The sequence below is a fragment of the Centropristis striata genome, chromosome 21 (genome assembly GCF_030273125.1).
Source record: "Centropristis striata isolate RG_2023a ecotype Rhode Island chromosome 21, C.striata_1.0, whole genome shotgun sequence".
Classification (NCBI taxonomy): domain Eukaryota; kingdom Metazoa; phylum Chordata; class Actinopteri; order Perciformes; family Serranidae; genus Centropristis; species Centropristis striata.
In genome coordinates this window covers 8,380,328-8,388,536 of record NC_081537.1, presented here as the reverse complement: position 1 = coordinate 8,388,536, position 8,209 = coordinate 8,380,328, and positions in this window count along the sequence as shown.

Here is an 8,209-nt window from a genome sequence, read left to right as displayed (position 1 = left end):
AGCCAGAGAATATCCTGCTAATAGATATCTGGACCAAGCTGGTCATCGTTACAGTCGTGTTAGCAACTTGAGATGAGAGAATGGAGTTGAGAGACGATGCGCCTACCTGTAGCCAGTTTAGCTCAGCTACTAAAAAGCTAAATCAACCACAACTGGTGTAGAAGCTAAGCCAATGCTTTAAGCCACTGAGGCATTTCAACAGGAAAACTAATTGACACGCTTTTTAGTTTAGATGCAAAACAAGTCCATTTATTTCACATCTCATGCTTTAATCACACTATCTCTTATACATACATCTGCGCGAAGCATAACAAGCACAACACAGCGCACCGCAGCGTAACGTATAGCGTAGCGGTCAAAAACAGTTTTTCCCTCTTCACCTGACGAGCCCCCAAAAGGTTCCCACCTATATAGACGGACCCGCCAATCACAAGCGGACCATGACACACACAGCAATTAACATTAAATCTGCTCTTACAACCGGTTTGTTACGTGATTGCATTTTGACATCCAAAGCCCGCTCAAACATTATTACTAAATACTACTCGGACTACAAACAACCTTAAATGTAAACCAGAACTATTCAGACACAAAAATATGTTCCCATTGCCTACAGATTCTGCATCGACATGCAGGGTTTAGCTTGAGAGGTGCTAGTATGGTACGAATTTCATGTATTTGCATCACATAATTGTGTCATCCCCATGAATTATCACTTATTCAGGTCTTGTTTACGTTGACATAAAGTTCCCTTCTTTAGTGGTGTGAACACATCGTTAGGCTGATTCTACATTCTCTGCTACAACATGGCATCCCACAAAAAAATCTGGTTTTAATTTGTATTTCATTTAGGTGAAGGCTTTTGAAAAGGTTTTGCAAAGAATATGAAACGAATAACCTCCATCCAAACCTACATGGACTATTTTTCATATCATATCAGATGTCTGTAATTAAGGTGCAAAGGAGCCAACAACTCTTAGAATGCACCTCAGGGTGAATCAACCAACTCGGGGTCAAACTGTGAAAAAAGTATGATTCACTGAAAGCCTTTGAGTGCTGAGAGGAGTCACAAATTTAGAGAACTGTTGGAGGGAGCTGAGTTTCAGTGGAAATAAAAGTACTCTAGCAGCACAGAAGATGGCTGCTGTGGGCTCTACGTGTCTAGCATTTTCAGGCTGTCATGACCCTTGTTACTCCAACACCACAGCGGAATGTGACTAAAGATTACAGTGCTTGGAAATGGCAGAGTGGTGCCTGCATGTTCACAAATTGGGATTATTACAGAACACCCTCAGTGCACTGAAATATAGATGAGAGAGAGGAGCATTTTGGCACTCAGAGCTGGGTCAAGCAGCACCAGTCAAGCAGCTCAACCATAATGACACACACAGAAGTAATTTCTTTGTTTACGTAATGGTGGGAGCTGATTACCAAAAGCAAAGAGACCTACGTATTTTGCAGGACTGCAATTTGCATATATTATGAGTGACAAAACAGGAGAATAAACAGGAAGAAAAAGCTCTCTCTCATGGTCAAACGCAGCATGCAAAAGAAGCAAAAGGAATGAGATGAAATAAATTCTATTGAAGCAAAATGTATGGCTTTTATAAGATGCATGAACAAGGCTCGCTGCCTGTCACATCCACTTTAGCAAATCACTATGACAGCGGACGCCAATAAACGAGATGGGAACGTGGCTTTTGTAAGAAAAGATGAGAAAGAGGAGGGAGAGCCCCGGGAGAGGAAAGACAATAACAGGAAGTGAGTGAAGGAGTGAGACTCCGAGAGACAGATAAACAAATTTTTCTTGCCTGTAATGTTTGGCGAAACCAGCACAACTGCTGGCTTTGTCAAAATGGGCATATTAGATGAATAATTCAAGGCGGCTGGCAGACTGGAGGTTCAGAGGATGGTGTCAGTAGGTGACAGGGGGGACACGTTACAGGCTGGAGTGGATGTCAATGACGCGTTAGAGGGAATGGCTGGTGTGTGTGTGTGTGTGTGACAGTGTTTGGTGAGAATATGAGAAACAGATACAGAGTGAAGAGGGGATAGTATGTTTGTGAGGAAGCAGGCAGTAACAGAGAAATACCCACACTGCAGAGGGACTCACACGCAGAGTTTTCCAGGATCTATTAGCATATCTCACTCAATCCCTCTCATGAACGGTCGTGGGAGAGCTGCTTCATAGTCTTTTTTTTTTTTTTCCCTGTTTGATGTTGCGGACACACTTTTCTTCTGTCTATAAACCAATAAACCCTACACTGTAAAAAATGTTTGTAGAAATGACAGTAAAACACTGTCAAATTGCATCAGAAATAGGTCGTAAAATTGAACATCGTACATCACCGTAGTAGATACTTTTAATTACTGTAAATCAAAGAATAGCATAAAACTTTAAATTCTACTGTCATAAACTGTAGAAAACATACAGTTGTGCTATAAAAAGAAACAATTTTCATGTAAAATGAATGGAGAAATAGCATGATGACACAATTATCCTGAAAGTAATGGGATTATTCAGTATAAATTACAGTTTTTTTGTTGATATTTACATTTACATACGCTCACTGTATTTCTTACGGTGAAGTTCTGGCAACCACAGCTGCCGGTATTGTACTGTAAATTAAACAGGTTTTTTTTTACAGTGTAGATCCTGACAGGATCCGAGGCCAGTAATCGACCGGGAGACCACAAATCCACAACGCTGCACTTCCTGGAACGAGAGATGGAGAGTCAAGAAGAACATGAGAGAACCAAACGCGGAGATGAAGAGATCAAGGCAGCTCAAAGGCTGATTTGATCTCTACCAGCGACGTCCTGGAGAGCCGAACCTCCGATCTCTCCGAGGTGCGGAGGAGGACGGGGTGTGAGGTTAACAGGGTGCTCGTGTTGAATTTAAACTTCGGTCTAGGTGTTTATGTTTTCACATTAACAGCTTCTTGACATTGAGGGAACTGAAGGCTACAGTAGTGAACTTCTTGCCTTGAAGCAGAAAACTCTCCTTCACCTCCGTGGACTACTCCAAGATTGCTGTATGAGAGGATTGTTAACAATTTGTACTGTGTGTGATCACTTCTGGATGTTGCAAGTAGGGTCTGACCAATAATGGATCTTTTAGGCCAATACCGATTTCTGCGTAGTTATTGTAGTATTTCATTCAAGCCACAATGTTTATCAAATTCTAACCAATTCACTTTTTATTTTCTAAATATTTAACAGTAGTTTTGGGGCCTAAATGAAAGGTGGAGCAGCACTACTCACCCATAGTCAAGGGCATGACAACCGCATGCTTTCTCCAGGGCTCTGTTAAAAGCAAAGTACATTTAAGATCACACACTTACAACATTTGCTGGCTTGACTGACAGGAAACCATCCCACATGGCTTTGGAAATGCAAGAAACAGAATAAGCTAAAAGGATAGCATCCCACATTTCAGCCTGACTCGTTTCAAAGGCCAGCACTCGCAACACAGAATGCTCCTTTGAGTAAAAAAAAACAATCTTTAAATGACTGTTAAGCCTTCAGTCCTCTGTGATAAGTGTTACAACAGAAAGTACTATGAAGCCTGATGGTACACCCACACAGGTGTTTTCCCTTGGCCTAATTAAACCTGTCATTTAGACAGTGTGGACACATACAGATTGTTTGTCATCTCCTTTGTGCTACTTCCAATTCATCTAAATAGACATTTTCAGGGCAGACATCCTGACATGTAATAGCTTGAAAAACACAGATGAAAAATACACATCCAACTCAATAAATCAACAAATGCACATCACAATAAATCTTTTTTTTCTTGGATGACATTTAAACTGTCAAACACGAATGTAACTAATAACATTAACAACGACTGCATTCATTTTATAGTACATGTTAGGATTGGATGTGCGTTCCCTTATATGCACCAGTTAAGACCCTTGTGCATGCTGGCCGCTCGCATGGTTTACTGGCAGACGTGAATAGAATGAAGGCATCATTATATTGTTAGTTACACCTGCTGCAGTGACATGTCAAAATGTCTGCTGTGAAAAAGGTCAAGAACAACTTAGACTTATTAGTACATGGAGCCTGGTGATTTCACACAATTCCCAGAATAGCTGAACCGAGGTCTAATCAGCCAGAACAACTGAAAAGACCTGTGTGGGTGTGCAGTTCCCACTTAATTTTATATATATATACTGTATCAGGCAATCAACAGTGAGAGCCATCGAGAGTCAACTACAGGGACTGGGAAAACAATGAGTAGAAAGCATAGACTGTATTAAAAATGGGCATAGTCCCTGTTACTTAATCCATAGTTTCCTGAGGAGTAATTGTAAATCTCAGTGTGGTTGCTCCAACTGTGTGGTTGAGCTGAGGCAGGCTGAATAAAGCATGGTCGCTGAAACACGCCACCTGTGACGCAGTGGCGGTTCTACACAGGGGCCTACAGGGGCCCCTGCCCCCGTGAAGAAGCCCTTGGCCCCTGCTGTGGCCCCTGTGTCAAATTAATAATGAAATGATCAATTTAAAACGATGAATGAAGGAACAATTCTTACCTATTTTTTCTTCAAACAATATCGCATTGTACACAAAAGGAACCCAAAATGTGTAAATTGTGTAGTTAAATAAAAGCAATAAAAGATTGTGTATATTACAAAAAAAAAGTATTTGTGCACAAAGATGAGAAATATCATTGTCGTACAAAAATAACTGTTCTTGTTGGTAAGTCTCAATCAATGTATTTGTATCTTCCAAATACACTTAAATGAGATTTTTAAATAAGGTAAAATAAAGGTTTTGAATGCTTAAATATCATCTTTGCAGTTTTTAAATATGCCCCTCTGATTAAACACTGGCCCCTCCTTGGCCCCCACAGTAAAATTGGTCTAGAACCGCCACTGCTGTGACGGCAACCACCAGTCACTCAAAGTCGCCTCATTCTTAATTATGCATATCCTAAAGCCTTAATATGATTTAAACAAATGAGTTGTATAAAGAAATCACAAATTAGCTTTCAAAATTAGCGATAGACATGTTACTTTCTGCTGTCTATGGGGATTGACCATATACTGTATAAAAGACGTGAACATAGTCCCCGTGAGGTCAACCATTGGTTTGTTGATTGTGGATTTGAAGCCAGTTTTTGGCTGTTGCCAATTTGTTTTTTTTTGGAGCCAGAGATGACCATATTTGGATGAGAGGGTGGAGCTGAGGAGGAAAACGCTAAGTTATCAGCTGCTAGCTAGTTGGTTAGCAAGATGCATCTGTAATTCAACATTAACAGCCAACTCCTCAGAGTGTCTTTTAGTACAACCAAACACCGAACAAGACATTCTCAGGAGTCATAACATTACAATGAGCTTACAATGAAGTTCTAAGAAAAAAAAATACACGGTGAACAATAATAATGACACAAGGTTGCTCCGTCAAAAAGCATATCATGCTTCATGTATTTTACTGTAAATGGAACCATGCTTTACAAAATGAACATCAGGCTGTAACTGAAGAAGACTCGAAAAGAAAATGTTTACTGAGGTAATAAATCAAGTGAGAAGTTTGATAATTTCTCATTGACTTCTATACAATTGACTTATTTTGCGACCAGTGGAGTTGCCCCCTGCTGGCCATTAGAAAGAATGCAGGATTAAGGCATTTTAGTGATAATTCTTCAGCCCCAGAGCTGCTTTGTTGAAAGTAATATTTTATTTTTAACATTAAGTTCAGCAGTTCAACAGGTTAGCTAATTAAAAATTGTATGGGCCTGCAGAATACGGCTAATTTAGATTTAGCAGACCAGTGACTCTAATGCTAACTAATGCCTGTGTAGTGTATCATGTGATTATCAAGACTCAAGTTGAGGTCTTTGTTGGTAGAATCTCAAAGGGGATGAGACACCGGGTCAAAGTTCACATAGAAAACATCTGAGGAATCATTTCCTGACATGTTGACCTATCTCAGTTCAGGAGTACGAAAAGAAGGACTGCTGGGAGTTTGATGCAAGGTCGTGATGAAGCCAGAGTATTTTACAAGAGTCAGTGGAGGTGCTAGCACCTAGTGAAGGTTTAGCTAATGCGTTTGCGCAGTTTAAACACTAATTCAAGTCCACACACACACATAGAAGTACACACCTCTCCTTATAAAAGGCAGATAGCTGTCAAGCGTCTGATGCAGTAAGTCAAAGGCAAAGGAGGATTTCAAACATTAGCATTCCTCCATAATTCCTCCTAATCCAAACACTAACACAACAGTAGGAAGTTCAGTCTAATTGAGAAGGGGATGAAAGCCAAGGATATCCTGTGTGGGAAAAGATATCTGGATTAATTAGTATTGTTGTGTGCATTTGGTTGTATAGCTACTTGTGAGCCAAAACGCGCCTGTGTGACGGTGTATGTGCTTGGACGCATGTTTAACAGTACGGGAGAGGGTAATTGTTACTGTCTTATATCCTATATGTGGAGCCGCCACCTCATCAGTGAATGTTCACTGACATAAGAAGCATGTGTGATTGGATTTTCCTGTTTTAATCACTCTGCCTCTATTTTTGCCTATGGTGTTGGGGCCTGTCTAATTACAAGGACGGATTAAATATTGAATGTCAACATGTTAAAGGCATGCAATCACGGCCATAAACACACAGAGGGGAATCTGCAGGCATCATTTTAAATGAATCAACCATGTGTGAGTGTTTATGCCTGTCTTTGTGTCTTTGTGGGGACTTGTGTGTAATGGTATCCTTGTGAGGACTATCTTCATGCGGAACACGTGCTTCTGACTGACATAAAAATCAATTGAGGAAAGTATTATTGAATTATTGTGCAAAAACAAAAGCCCTCAACTCAAATTGTTACTAACACAGGTGAATCAGGTCATCAGCTGAAGCAGTGTCCTCCCCTCGGATGGGTCTTCAAGTGTCGCACTCGTTTGTACAGACAAAAAGCGACAGAAGCAGTGAAAAAAGAGCTTAAGAGAGTGCTTGCTTTTTTGAAGGGGTTTCAGAGGCTGTTTGACCATTCAACAAGCACTGTAGTTTAACATACTGACAGCTTCACTGTCCTCTCTTGGCAGTAAAGTTGAAAATTGCATGAAGAGTGAAACAACTGCATTTACTTAGTCCTCACTTGGACTAGCAGTCAGAAGTAGATTTCCGCGTACTTTTTCTAACCTTAAAAGCATAGCTCGGATTTATTAAAGTGAAGATAGGATTTAAAAAAAAAAAATGTATATAATGTATTTATTCACTTTTCTTACAAGCAAACATACAGAAGACAGGATCAGACAAAACTACAAAACAACAACAACAAGCTGGGAATACCAATACAAAAATCAAAGACCCAAACAAAATAATCAGTTCCAGGTAAATGTGACAGGTACAATATGCAGTACAGAGCGAAATACAATGGGAGCTAAATGAAGAAAGAAAACACATAAAAAAATACAGTTTTTTTAATACAAATGCTCTTGTTTGTATAGCAGAAATATTTACATGAGTATAGTCAAGAAATGGTTTCCATATTTTTGAGAAAAAAGTTGCAAATTTACTAGATTAAAGTGGCAAATCTACAAGAAAAAAGTCGCAGATTTAAGAGATTTAAAGTGGCAAATCTGTGCGAAAAAAGTCGCAGATTTACGAGAAAAAAGTGGAAAAAAAGCAACTTTTTTCTAACAGATTCACCACTTCAACCCTTAATGGGGCACTCATTGAAATACTTGCAAATTCCAAATTTCAACCCTAGAGAATATTGGAGGATATTACATACTGCCAGAATGTGTAAAAAAAAACATACAAAAATAATATTTTGAGAAAAAAGTTGATGAGAAATATTTACATGAGTATAGTCAAGAAATGGTTTCCATATTCTTTCAAAGGCATTTGTTTTGGAGTGAAGAAGGCAGGTAAGAAAGTCCAGAGGTATGTATTCCATTATTGTCCTATGCCAGAAGATAGGATTTTATCCATAGTGAGATGTTGGCACCCCCCAGTTTGGAGAAGCAGGCAGGAATAAGATACAGAGCTAAGCAGTGTTCTGCTGAGGCCAGCAGATTCACTTTGGTGAATCTGAACCAATTCTTTAAGAACACCAAATCACACACACACAAAAACCTAACAGATAGAGGCAGCAGTCGACCAGCAACTACAGTGTTCTGTTAGGTAAAAGTACTATTTTTGTCAATGGAGTCTGGTGGCAACACATTATGACAACCACACAGGCTTGGAATTTCGTCA